Source organism: Stegodyphus dumicola, chromosome 3, assembly GCF_044657685.1.
Source record: "Stegodyphus dumicola isolate Sdum_Otavi_A_Nest chromosome 3, ASM4465768v1".
Classification (NCBI taxonomy): domain Eukaryota; kingdom Metazoa; phylum Arthropoda; class Arachnida; order Araneae; family Eresidae; genus Stegodyphus; species Stegodyphus dumicola.
The window spans coordinates 212,406,133-212,421,096 of NC_140770.1; the positions used below are offsets into that span (position 1 = coordinate 212,406,133).

The 14,964-nt window shown below is 31.3% G+C and overlaps 1 pseudogene across 1 annotated transcript in view; it reads left to right on the top strand.

Moving 5' to 3' along the window:
• Nucleotides 1–2,513: 2,513 nt before the first annotated feature.
• The window catches only part of LOC118193615 (selenoprotein M-like), a 50,480-nt pseudogene continuing 38,029 nt past the window's right edge, over nt 2,514–14,964 (top strand). Inside the window, exon 1 of the transcript XR_015040406.1 lies at nt 2,514–2,687. The product of XR_015040406.1 is annotated as a selenoprotein M-like (transcript). The remainder of the gene's footprint in view (nt 2,688–14,964) is intronic.

A 14,964-nucleotide genomic window follows, 5' to 3' on the forward strand; every position in this document is an offset into this window, starting at 1 on the left:
GGAATCATGTAGAAAACATAAAATTATTAGTTGAAAACAAATATAATTAATCAGAGATGTTTATTGGTCAAGAGTCGTATTAATTATACTTACAACAATTTATGCCTTGACTAATAAACATCTTTGATAAGTATAAGTAATATATCTTATTTTTAACATATGTTGCCGAATAATAATAAATACTCACGTTTGAAAAAAATAACGCTAAGCTTGCAACGATTTAAATAAGTTTTCATAATTATTTGAGACCTTAGGTGCACAGAGAGAATTAAATATTATTTTGCATTTTAAATGGCAAATATCAAACCTCTGATAGAGGTCTGATATAGATATAAATAGCTAACCTCTGATCTTTACAGGAAAATTTTATAACATGGTTTAGCAGTATTATGTGGAAGGCAAATGTAACAAATCCTAAACTGGGATATTGAACACAACAAATGAAAAACACAATTATCATTGCATTATTACTGCCGAATAAAATGACTAAAATATAATGCCCTTAGGATGCACTAAATTATACATTACAATTCGAAATAATTTATACAATTCGAAATACTTTAGATAATATGTATATGCTTATTTTCAATCAGTCAACTAAAAAGAGGAAGGATTGTTCCAATAGAGGAAAAGAAGAGAAAGAAGAAAATCATCGAAATTGTCTTTGCAGTCAATTCAGAATTATTCAAAACTGTCTGTATTTTTACACATTAAGTTTTTCGGCTTTAAACTGAGCATACATTATTCAATTTCATTAAAATTTGTAGCATAAAATAACATAGGTTAGGTTAAGTTATTTTAATTCGGCAAAGCCTCGAGGGCTATCTGCCTAAGGGAATGGATGCCTTCGTTGAGGACTTTTTAAGGGAAACTGGCTCGTATACACGTTACACATGGGGGAAAACCCCGAAAACACCCATGCAGCCAGCCCGTTCGCGGGATTCGCACCTCGGACCGAACTACCAGTGTTCAGCGACTTAACCGCTCGGCCGCTGGTGGACGGCTAAAAAAAATATAAGTTAATGTTTCTTCACGACTAATAGAAAGAAAATCATACTTGTCTATTAATTGTATAAAGTGAAACAGGTAACTAGTTTTGAAGAATCATGTCTAATTAGATAGAAAAATCTTTTGTCAAATAAAGAGTTGCCAAAATTTAATTATTTACTTACAAAAAATACGAAACACTTGCATGCAAAGATTGTTATAATCGGATTTAATTATCTAAACTAGAATTAAATACAAGATTTTGTAAAACTTCATATTTAATTATTTACTTTATATTAAGTGAATTTTAAGAATATCAGGCATGAACTCACAAAAATTTAAGTAGCGTATTTTTTCGCATTGAGATCAGAAACAAAATTGGTATTAGTTACAAAAATATTATCAAGATTTTTCAAGGTCTTCGGATTTTAATAAATACGCTGTTCCTGTGACAAATGTATCGAGATATTTAAAGGCAAGCATTTTGCAACATACAAAATGTATTTACAATTTTGAATTTTTATTAATCCTACATTTAATCTAATCCTACTTTTAAGTCACACATTTGTTTAATTTACTTAACTTGGTAAATGATGCTATTTACTACAAAGTGACTAGCATGATGAAAAAAGTGCCATCTGCTATAGATTGAACGATTAGCATGATGATAAACAGTACTATTTGCTATAAATTAAATTAATAGTATGATTAAGTCATCATATTTATATAATCACTATTAGACTTACAATAAGATTAAATATGTTTACTTTCTATAAATGTATGTACTGGCTTTGGTTTATGATAATTGTAACATACTTAACACAGAAGCACTTTTTAAAGCACAGATAAGTATAAACTTATTCATTAAAAAAAAAAAAAAAAAAAACGCAATTTACCTTCGAAAATTTTTTTGGCTTGAAATTGCTTCTATGAATCGCCTTTATCCATTTATTTAAGAATTCTTTCTCTTTCGGAAAAGAGAAAACCTGTACTTTAGGACCATTTGGATAGTTCTCTTTACAGTTAGGTACACAGCATGTGTAAACCATATTAAAAATTTGAAAAACAAATAATCAAGTGGAATAGTTATAATATGGAAATATCTGAAAAAAGAAAGAAAATGTCCACTGTTCTTATGGACGACTTCTGACCGAGTGACCGTCAAAACTCCGGAAATCCACCCACCACAGTCCTGGGTGGGGAGAGTTAAATGAAATGCAATCCCTACTGAAACTGACGTCACACCTCCTCCTGGGAAACGCGCCGTGGCCTTAAGTTAGTTCTAGGAGGTGTTGCTGGCACGCAGGCTCCCTAAACGATAAATTGTTTCATAACAACAACGAAACTATATATAAGTTAGCTATTAATATATAAGTTAACTATATATATATAGTTTATATAAAACCTATCAAATTATTAAAAAGCTTTTGTATTTGAACAGCGCTAATCTAAAATTCTTGCTCAAAATACCTCAGGAAAGTAAAAAAGTATTACTTTAAGTAATCTGGCAACATTATGTTCATGTGCCAATACCTTCAGTTGCTTCGTGGTTGTAGGTATTACTTGTGTAAACTGTCTACCGTGTAGTAGATTTGGAAAATATAACAATGCAACAGCTAGTTTTTCTCTTGGGGTTTTTGCAATTATTTTTTGGATCGGAGACTGTCAGCGATAAGAGAATCGCTAGAGCAAGAATCGAGGTAATTTATTACAATGGTGTAATTTAGCTCTTAAATTCGCAAAGAATGGCGTGCCACATGTTATCATTGAGATCCAAGACGTGGTAGTAGTAGCTTAAAAGTAGTTCTAATATTGTGCTTAATATATCACACAGCAGTAAACACTGTTTCTAACGTGTGCTGTAGTAACTGTTTCTAACATAGAGGTAGAAAAGGAAGGAGGGGCCAGTCGGCACTAGAAGTGAAGCACTACTTTGAAGCTTGGGTCACCAGATGCGGTGTTCTTTGTTTACATTCAGAAGCTCGCTTGACACGGTTCTGATAGTATTTCGACAACGACAGTTTCATACAAATCGAAAAAGGGACACTTTCGCATGAAAGAAACATTCATAGTGTGATGGATAATAGCAATTTGTATAGTTTAGTGACATTTACGCAAAAGTCACATCTTGGTTATTTTTCGATAACTAACAACAGCGCGATTTTGATTATGAATTTGTTTTATAAAATTCTAAGCTGTTGAACTACAAAAATATAGATTTTAAGAAAAATGTTATGCTTAAAGAATGAAAAATACCTTACGGTACATTTAAAATTGTATACGTCTTTCGATACCCTTGGTAGAGTATTCGCTACTTTTATTTTATTTTCCAAACGCCAAAATGTTTTAAATAAAACAAATTTTTTTCACATCCATATATTATTGCAAAAAGCATGTATCTGCCTTTGACAAAATACATAAATATTCATTAAATTATTTATAAATGTATTTGAAATGAATTTATTCACTTATAAACAACTGTGAAAGTACTGTGAAGAAATCTAATTATTAAATGTATCTAATTTATAATAAATGTTATCTAAATATATAATAACCTTAATATTGAATTCATAAACTGAAATCCTGTTGACAAATACGTTATAAAACTATTTAAGCAAGAATTGTTCGTATTGGGAAGCAATCTGTTAAAAGGTATTGTAAAGCAAATGCTATGAGATGCGCACTTGAGTAAGTAATAAAGAGTTTTGGAATATGTACTGTTAAAATGAAGGGTAAAAAAAAAATCTGATAAGTATAATTAAAAGAATTATTCCCCTTACATTTTATAATAGCTCAGTTACAAGTTTTAAATATACTTAAAAAAAAAAAAAAATTATTTTATTCCCTTTCAGAAATCTTCAGAGAAAGTCAAGTACTATTTAAAGTATTTCGCTAATTCCTAAGAATTCTCTAATTTAAAATGAACTGAATAGAGCATTAATTATAAATTGACTTACATTTTTCAATTTAAAAGATGCCTCAGAAGCCAAAAAATCATGTTATATTTAAGAAAGTATTTTAGGAAGAAGCTCTATAAATAGAAAAGAAATAATGCATAATTTTAATATTAATAATACAATAAACTTTGATCTTAATTTTTGTACCTTAACCGAATAAAATCGAATTACCTTAATTTTTTTTCCTAATGTAATTAACGAAAACTTGTGAAAATATTTCATTCAAATTAAACCATTCTGAGAAAACTGTTCTGTGAAAAGTATAGCATTTAATTCCGTTCAGAATGAAATGTTGTTTTCATATACTTAGGACTCTGAAGTGTTGTAGAAAAAGAAAATATATACATTTGTATGTATATTTCCGACGTAATTACAAAATATTTACATCCGAACGCGTCAAATCCCATTGAACTCGATGGTAAATAATCCAATGTTTTGGTCACCACGTAGGATTGCTGGTGCTTCAGAGCAGGGTACGGGAGAAACTTGTTTAGGGCAACTCCATCTTACTTCCTACCTCCATGGTTTCTAACGTCTGCATGCTATATTGGGATATTCGGCGACAGTTTTCTAAATCGCGCCAACATATATTAAAATTCTGCAATATTTTCTTTTCTGTGTTGTTTTTTTAGACACTTTTCTAATTAAGGTACTAATTATACGAAAAGAGAAGACTATTTTATCAGTAATAATAAAGACAAGTGATGAAAATCTAGAGCTGAATAAACTTAGGGTCTCCGAAATAATCTTACTTATCTGATGATGGAGAAAAAATGTATAAAAGGGGAAGAACAGATATCGCAGCAGTTTGAAAAGCACCAAAGTATGTAAATTATCAGAACAAAGGCAATTCTGGAAACATTGAAGTTTTTTACTTCAATTTAATATTTATTTTTCTAGCAGTTCAGTAGATAAATTAGTGATATATACTGACAAAAATGCCATGTTACTTGTCACCATATACATATATATAGAAATTCAAATTCAGAAAAACAAATATCAACCAATGGTTCTTGTTATGTAATAAATATTATGTTTTGTACATATGTGGAACAGATAGTACTATTAAAAGTATCATTTAAATTTATAAATGAGTTGCAAAACGAAGTATCTTTTTAAGGAAAAGCATAAATGTGGAAATATGTTCTAAAAGGGAGGGTTTTATGTGTCTAGTAAAAATTACAAAGTGAAAATGTGTGTGTATTTTTCATTTAAAGTACTTTACTGTAGTCGCAAGAATATTAAAATTGTTACATAAATTAAGGCAGAAAAAAAGAAGATTGCTATTCATCTGAGCTCAAGAATAATTACTTAAAAGGAAGAATATTCATTCATCTGAGTTAAAAAATAATAATAACAACCCAGACACATTGATCCTTTCTTTCTAACAACCTTTACAGTGTATCATTTTATTCTGTAAATGATGCAATAATTTAATGAGCTATATGAGATGATTTTGTTAAGTTTGTAAAATATTAATTGATGGATGTGTCACTTTAGTGTTTTAAAAAACCAATCTGATTAAAACAGTACGAGGCAACTGAATTATAGTATATTAAATTATTTATTTCAATTCAATGGGATACTGATGAGAGCAAAGTTTTTAAACTATTTTAACCTATTCATATGCTTACATCGGTTCAGAATGTATGGCTTAGTATTCTACTGTGGCAAATGCTAAAGTTGCAGCTAATTTCATTTGGAATTCTGGTGGGAAAACTTATGATTATAGAGATGTAGTTTTCCATGTAAATTATCTAAATTCTAATGAATTTCACTTATAAAGGTATTTAGGTAAAAGTATGTTTACAGGTACCCCTTTGCGATTTTTGGTGATACATGGATACCGAGTTTGTACAATTTTTTGGCTTGTGTAGCTGTGCTTTTTGCACTGAAAATCATTGCTAGACAAAGCCAAAACAACAAGACAAAAAGTTGCACAAACTCGATATCCATGTACACAGTGACCTATTTTCACTTAAAAAAAATCCTAGAATTGCACAAAAATGACATTGTGCACTCCCTTGACAATACCCATGTACACATCGACCTATTTTCATTTAACCTTTTGAGGCCGGGCTTTGGTAGCAGTAAAAGCTACCAAAGGACAGGAAATCTTGAAGCGAATGCTTTCCCCCCTTTCAAAAATCACCTCCTATTTGCAACAAAGATTCTTTTGTGTAGTTTAATGGATTCTCGGAGGGGTGCATCTATGTCGCAAAAGGAAGACCTTTGGAAGAAATAAGTGGTTAAAACCCTAGGGATGTCAAATTTGACATTTCACCCCTCTTTTCAGTCTGGAAAATGGGGGAAAAAGACATAGCCACTAAAGTGGGCGACCCCGTCTTTTCAAAGAGAGGACTCTATGGCTACTATAATGGCCATCCTGTCTTCAAAAGGTTAAAAAAAATCAGAGAATTGCACAAATTAGGCTTCGCACAATCCCTCGACTTTGTACATTGTGCACTCCCTTCACACATTGAACTATATTCACTTAAAGTCAAAGGAGCTGCCAACAAAATATAGTCTCAATAAACTACATTTTAAATCAAACAATGAAATAACATAAAAAAGGAAATTCATTTTTGCACTACACAAAGGAAATATCCACTTGCCTTATTTACGAATTAACACGTCTTCAGTCATTCAAAATTCCTTAACAGCATTCATAAACTTCCTAATGTTATCTGTATACTGGCATCGCCACATAAATTCACAAAATAAGAGGCAGAAATATCCTCCGTAGCGACGTTCGACTGTACACATTTCCGACATACAACCATACGCATTTCCTTCCTACAAACAGGACGCCTAATAATGCCTATTAAGTAAACCTTCATTTACACACCAGTCATGTAATGCTCTTTTCTCCTTTCTTTCCAAATCGTACAGAAACTTCAAATTAATCTTATCACATACAGCCATTTTACCTTTAAAGCACAAAACAAGCAGTATACTTCCCGATCAACACACGCCACAGCCCTTATGAATTTACCGCAATCATGCAACCAATTACGTGATAATAGGATTTCCATAAAATTCAACTACTAAGGCTGCCATAAATGAAACAACAACTTCACAATAATACAAGAGATACTCTTTTCTCTACTCTAACCGGTATTTATTCTTAAGGCTGATAGCTTTTGTCCCGATTAAACCTATTCTAAAACTCAATTTCATTTAACACTTGAACAATCAAATAATAATGAAACAGTCTGTCATTATTCAAAACATTTTCTTTGTTTAAAAATTTTTAACATACGCAAATATAATGAAGCAAATAAATCCTGACTAATCAACTGTACTCTTGTTGTTGGGACTGGATTCAGAAATGTATGGATGTATGTGTACGTACTTACTATATATTCCGGAATATAATGCACACTTTCAAAATAAGAAAGATAGAAATTTACGGGTATTACTGAGTATAAAAAATATAGATTTAAAATTAAGGAATGAGTATAAAAAAATTAGATTTCTATTTCTACCTAAATGCTGTTTCTTTAAAGAAATGACATACCTTATGAAATTAAAAATGTTCTTTATTGGATAACATGAAAATTTCGGCATTTTTGTCTTCCATTACGTCTTTAGGCAAATCATCAAATTCTGTTTTAGCTTTACCATTGTTTTTACTCTGATCCATAAATAAATCATCATCATCATCCATTCCATCTTTCACCAACACCCTTGCTGTAGCACGATTTCCATTTTCTTTCCCAAAATTAATGGCTTTGCATTTGAAACCAGCACTGTGTTTTGTTTATTTTTGCAGGAGTAATCTTTACTGTTAAAAGGAACACTAAATCAACTGTATTTCAACTAAAGCAAATGTAATTTACTAAAGTCTTTGAAATCACTGCTTCAAATGACTACAGAAAGAGAAAATGTCTAACTCCTAATTCCACGAATTCATTCAGTTGGAAGTGCATTCTTACTCTAAATTATATCCCCTTTTTCTCAAAATCCTATAATAGCACTCTTTTGGACAATTGCATTGAATACAATCTACCCTCTTTACTGGAATATTTACTTCCTCCAGCATTTAACCCACACGTATGTTGTTCGCCTTGTCGCTTGTCAATTTGGTACATCATTTTTCGAAAGGCTAGGACAAATCTTCAAATAAGTTACCTTAATAGGTAAGATCATTGCACGTATATCTTTTAAATTTCTTTGTGAAGAATCGAGTGCACGTTATATGTTGAATATACCTAAAAATTAAAAAATGTAGCTTGAAATTATAGGTGCGTGTTATATGCCAGATAATATGGTATATATATGCATACCTCTACACACATATGCATACATACATACATTTCTGAATCTAGTCCTGATAGCAAAAGAGTACCCAGTGAACTAGTAATAATAAAGTAGTAATAAAAGAGTACTTCTGCTGTAAAAATATATTTACTTTTTTTTTCTTTTTTTTCAGTACATGACTAGAAAAACTTAAAAATAATGGAAATGCTAATCTTACCTGTTAAAGATGGATAAGCATGCACTGTACTTCTTATAATTAATAGCTTATTAAAAGATAAAAAATTAAATTGAAAATAGAATGTGAGTGAAAATGGTTATGAGTGCATTGCTGAATTACATTTATCTCTGGCGTAACTCAAGACTTATACTTATCGTCTGAGTTTTTTTACACTGGAAGTGTGTCAATATCTGTGTGTTAATTATATGAGATTCAATCCAATAACTGAGTGAATTCATTTATACTAAATAGGGATTTTCATATGAAATATCAATGATTAGCTATATTCACTGAACAGATGTGCCAGACACACCAGTTTGGCAAAAAGTTATCGGCAAAACTTTGTGTTGAAAAAGACCACTTTAAAATTTAGTTGTGCATGTTGAGAATTTCTAACTCTTTATTTATTTGTCTGGGAACTACTCTTATATGCGCCTTCAGGTCGCCAAATGTGGCGACAAACATCTAGCCAAAAATTTCATGCCACCATATTACTACCTAAATTTTTTTTCTGCATTTCAAACTTTTAGCCTAAAATGTCTGCAAAAACCACGTTTTGAACACACAATTTAAGCTAAAAATCCGAAACAAAAACAAAACATTTAGATAGCAAAAATGTAAAGTTTCTAAGATGCACTGCGCACTAATCAACAAAATAAACTAAAATTTCAAACAATTCAAAAGAACAACAGTAACGACAGAGATTCATACTAAGAAAACAATGAAGGTAAAATCCTAGTATACGGTGCAGCCTTGGCGCGATTTTGAAAATTATCGCCAACACTAAAAATGATCCAAAGAACGTCTATATACCATACACTATATACTATGCGTGTATATGCATAATATATACTATATATAACAATATATATTCTTTGAATGACCCGTTTACTGCTCATCGTATACGTCCCGTTTTTGCTGCTCATCATAAAGTTGCCAAAAGTAGCCAAATCCCGTGTGCACCGGATACTAGGATTAAACCAACAATGAACATAACATTCTACTAAATAAGAAGAATAAAACAAAATGCACTTAACATAAATAAATGCTTCTTCCAACAGCAGAAATACCAATTTCAAACATCACCAAAAACATTTTGCCACAAATTTGTGAAAAGCATCTTCTCCTGTTTCAGAACAACGGTTGAAAAATTTATAAACCACCAAATAAAACTCCAAATCGTATTTCCGATTAAAAGTTGGCAACGTCGCTTTAACACGCCGCCACGTAATCTCTATTGTATTTATATGACAGCCAGACTCACTATCCCCAAAATTAATACTATGTTTCACAAATATATGTTCAAAATCTTCTTCTCCTAAATACTTGTAGAATTTTTAGGCACCCCAAAAAATAGTTGTACCAGGCACGCGACTAAAATTTTGCCAACACGTCATAAATCACTTAATTACCACGCGAACCGACTAGCAAATACAAGTTTCCATGTAAAAAGGGTTGCCATAAAAACCAACATCGCCCCCCAAACCATCGCAGAACAGAGCACGCAATCGCGCCAAAAATCAGCACACAACATGTATCGTAGCATTTGGCAACCTTAGGGTGCATATGAGAGTAGAGTCTTTTTCTGTTTCTTATGAATCTACGTGCTGTTAACTGTGGGAGCAGCTGTTCTTCTCCACAATTTAGCCATTCTTTTTTTAAATTTTTGGTTTTATTTAAGATGTAATTTGGAAGATTATGGCTATATTTTGGATCTTCTAATTTAGCAGCTTTATTTAAAGTAGTGATTCTCAACCTTTTTTCCCCCTTGCAGTACAGTTCCAAAATTTGGCAGCACACTAACAATAAAAAAAGTGGGCTAATCTTTGGAATATGGTAACAGGTAGTTTGGCGACATTTTGGTAAGGCTATAAAGGTTACTAGCTAGGACTTTAGCAGTGTACGTGGATAAAGTCAAGAGTGTGCGCAATGCCATTTTTGTTCAATCCTGGGATGTTTTTTTAAGTGAAAATAGGTCGACGTGTACATGGATGATACCGTGCATGTGCAATTCGTAAAAACGCGGCAAGCAGTTTGCGATTCTGCACTTTCTCCCAATTTCGCACCTAATCTTCGTCATGATTAAGCACTTTTGTTCCATAAAAGTTCTAGCATAAGCATAATTCGGCTAGCAAATTGTTGGAAAAAAATGTTGAGTAAAAGGAAAAAAAAAAAACGTGCCTTTACTTCGTGAAAACAAAATGGCGTCCAAACAAAAACTAGCAGGTTGCTGTAGTAGAGTTGGTCGCCAAATTTTCGCCAAACAATCGCCAAGTTACCATAATCCAAAGATTAAACAGAAAGTGGTAAATGTATATTTAAAGGTACCTTTTGGTGGTACATGGATACCAAGTTTGTGCAATTCTTTAACTTGCTATTTTGGCTACACAAAGCCAAAATAACAAGACAGAGAATTGTAGAAACTCTATCCATGTACACATCGACCTATTTTCATTTAAAAAACGTCAGAGAATTACACAGACTAGGCATTGTGCACACCCTTGACTTGTCCATGTACACATTGAATTATATTCACTTAAAAAGTCAAAGGAGCAGCCAACAAAAAAATACCTAATCTCAATAAACTACATTTTAAATCAAACAATGAAATAACATAAAAAAAGAAATTCATTTTTGCAGTACGCAACTGAAATATCTACTTAACCTTATTTATGAATTAACACGTCTTCAATCAAACAAAATTCCTTGACAGCATCCAAAAAACATCCTAAAATTATCTGAACTAGAATCTGTATACTTACGTCGGCACATAAATTCACAAAAAAGTGAAAAATATCCTCTGTAGCGCCGTATCGTCCGACCATACTCATTTCCTTCGTACAAACTGGATGCTTAATAATGGCTACTAAGTAAACCTTCATTTACACACCAGTCGAGTGATGCTGTTTTCCCCTTTCTTTCCAAATCGTACAGAAACTTCAAATTAATCTTACCACATTCAGCCATTTTATCATCTAAACCAGAAACCAAGCAATGTACTTTCTAACCAACACACACGACAAGCACGTACAAATTCACCGCAATCATGCAACCGATTGCGTCATATTAGGGTTTTCGTAACATTGAACTACTCAAGCTACCATAAATAAACCACCCCTTGGTGATAAATGAAACAATAACTTCACGATAATACAAGGGGTACTGTTTTCTCTACTCTAATCAAATAAGTTTTAAAAGAATTTTACTTATCTGTAATACACTATGTAAAATAATTTATGATAATAATTTTCAAGATTAAATAGAATAATATGTACAAAAAAGACAACAAAATGTTTATTGAGCAATTAATTAGAAATGCAAAATTTGAGCAAAATTTTTAATTTTAAATAAAAATTTGAGCAAAAATTTAATGCAAAATTTGAGCTTGATGATTTTTGATTATTATTATTATTATTATTATTATTATTTTTTTTTTTTTGTATTTGGTCTTAAAAATGATAATGCCACTCTCATTTTATCATCTACATTTAAAAGTCTCGTTCTTTTTTTCATTTTTTTATTTATTAATGCTGAAAATCCGAATTCACACAAATAAGATGTAGAAAACTGTAATATTTTAAAGCTTTTTTGGCTATTATTGGATAATCACATCTAATTTTAATCCAAAATGAATTAATTGACTCTTTCAAATGGTTTGAAATTAAATCTTGAATATTATAGAGCAAAATTAGTTCTTCCTCTTCATTCAGAGTTAATCCATATACAGATGTATTCGTTATCACAAGTGGATTACGAACCCAATCAATTTTTTTTATATCTAAATTTGGAAAGTAATGAATAACTCTCTTCTCTAGAGTTGTCAAATGGTCAATAACAATTTTATGAATAGTGTTATTGGAGTCTTGGAACTGACTCAAACTTCTCCAAATTACCTTCCTGTGCTGTGTTCTTCCATAAAGTTATTTTTTGAAAGCCCACCAGTTTATCTGTGGAGTTTAAAATATTTTCTTTTGGTTCTTGCATACATGAATTTATGTTATTAAAAATATCAGATAAATAAGCTGATATCAGATAAATATCACACCATATTTTATCTTCCAACAAATTAACAAAACCATGATTTTTTATTTTGTTCAAAAATATTCATCTTGTTTTTTAATTCAAGCACGCGAGATAAAACTTCCTCTGGACAACCATCTTACTTCCGTGTGAAGTATCAAGGATTCGTACTTAGCTTCCATAGCTTGGCATAAATTATTAAATAAGTGACATTTTAATGGTTTTGATTTTATAGAATTAACCAATTTAACGCATTGTTCCAGCACTATTTTAAATTATGATGGCAGATATTTTGTAATAGGTGCTTCCCGTTGCAAAAAACAGTTAAGTAACTAATAGTACAGTCAAAAGTCGTTAATTCGGACCTCAAAGCTACAAAATTTCTGCGCATGCGTCGCGCATAAGCGTTTACGCGTGCGCTTAAGACCTTTATGGCTGCGAATATGCATGTGCGCATGCGCATAATACGTTTACGCACGCGTGTTTAATGTATAACGGACTGTATAAGCTAAGCTAAAATTATCTAATTCAGTTAATGTTGCAGATTGCGTTGTTCCTTAATCTTCGAATTGGATCCGGCTGATTATTTTTTGCAGACTGTTAGAGCAATTTTATAAAAGTAAGCTTGAACTTTCGATTATGTCAAATAGAATTTCCGATATATATTTACTAATATATAAAGGATCTACAAAGCAAAAGTATGTTTCGAAGTCCATTAAACAGAAAGTGGAATTGCTACAAAAAAATGGATAAAGGCACATCCTTTGATTATCTAATCATTCCGAAATATGTTTATTAATTTAACGTTGCTCTGCGGGGGGGGGGGGGGAAACGACGCGACACGCAATGAATTGGAAGTTGATCTGTCAGCACTATCCTTATCTTCAGGGCAGATGTTTTTATTTTATTTGGCTTATAATTCCTTACTAAATGTAGTATTTTATCTCGATGTACTCCGTCTTTGATATGATTTAAATCAAGTTCCTCGTCATTATAATTCGCTTACACAGAGGTTATTGAAAACAAAAAAATTTCGATTGACAAATTAGTCTGCATTCTTGACGCAGCAATTTTACAAAGTTTGAACGGTGGAACTTTGTAACTAAACAAGAAATTATGTCTGTTTAATAGAATTAAAGAGAAAGTGTTATCACATGAAACGAAGCAACTTAAACAACTTAAATTGAAAGAAATGTTTAATAAAGTAAACAAATAAATATTAAGCTTTTTCTTTTTGTAAATTTTGATACCCTTTAGATCATAATTGTTCTTTATTTCATAAATTACGGTTTCATATTTTTAATTTTATAATTTCTGCATGCCATCTTACCAAATTTAAACTGATGATCTATAATCCGGAAAAATCGATAATCCGGAATCGAAGTCCCGACGAGTCCGGATTAATGACTTTTGACTGTATATCTGCATTTATTTCTTTCACATGTTCTACAAATCCTTTTATATGTCCAGTCATATCTGGAGCATCATCTGTGCAAATGTCAGTACATAAATTTCACAAAACTTTTAATTTCTTGTAAATATGAGTTAATTACATCTAAAATATGTTTTCCAGTTGTACAATCAGATAACTGACGACAGCATATAAATTGATTAATTATATCATTTTTGTGAGCGAATTGAACAAATGCAATTAATTGAGAATTTTCCTGCAATGTCTATTGTTCCATCTATTTGTAGAGCAAAGTTTGAATTTGCAAGAGTTTTTGCAGTATTGTCTTCAATATTTCGTGACATGTCTTTAATTCTGTGATGAATTGTGGCATTTCACAAATATCAGTATCTGCTGATCCACCAATCATTATTTTTACAATTTTGCGATAAGCTTGGACCTATAATTTCTTCAGCCAAATTATTAGGTTTTAATTTAATTTGCAATTAATTCGGCTATTTCATAAGAAGCTATGTGAGCTTTTTCAGATACACTAAGTTGTTTTTCAAAACCTTACTTGTTCGAATTTTGCAGATAAGGATTTTTGAAAGTAGCCTTCATCTTTTGATTCAATCGAAGGATGGTTAGTTAGCAAGTGGAGTTGGAGCTTGCCAGAACCATAGCACTATTTGATAATTTACAGCCACATACTGGACACTTTGGAACAACTATATAATTTTCCATTGTAAGTGTAAATCCAAATTTTAAGAAATCGTCATTACGTTTCCGATGAACAATATATTTTTTGCAGAAGGAAACACCTTTATCCTTACTGGGCATCAGCTTATCAGCTTGATCACTAACATCGTCATTACTATCACAAGTTTTCTTCTTTTTAACCATTTACCCATTTCAGAATATTCTATTAAGATAAAAATAATTTTGTCAAAAAATTATTAAAGAAGCTGAATCATGTATTATCTTTTAATACATTTTATTTAAGTTTGAGAACACAATACTGCATAGCAAATATATAAATTTATAAATTCAAAGCAAGCATGTAAATAGTAAACTCAACTAGTATATAGTTTTCTTTGGCATAAACTATAGTAAAAAATAGTACAAGCATT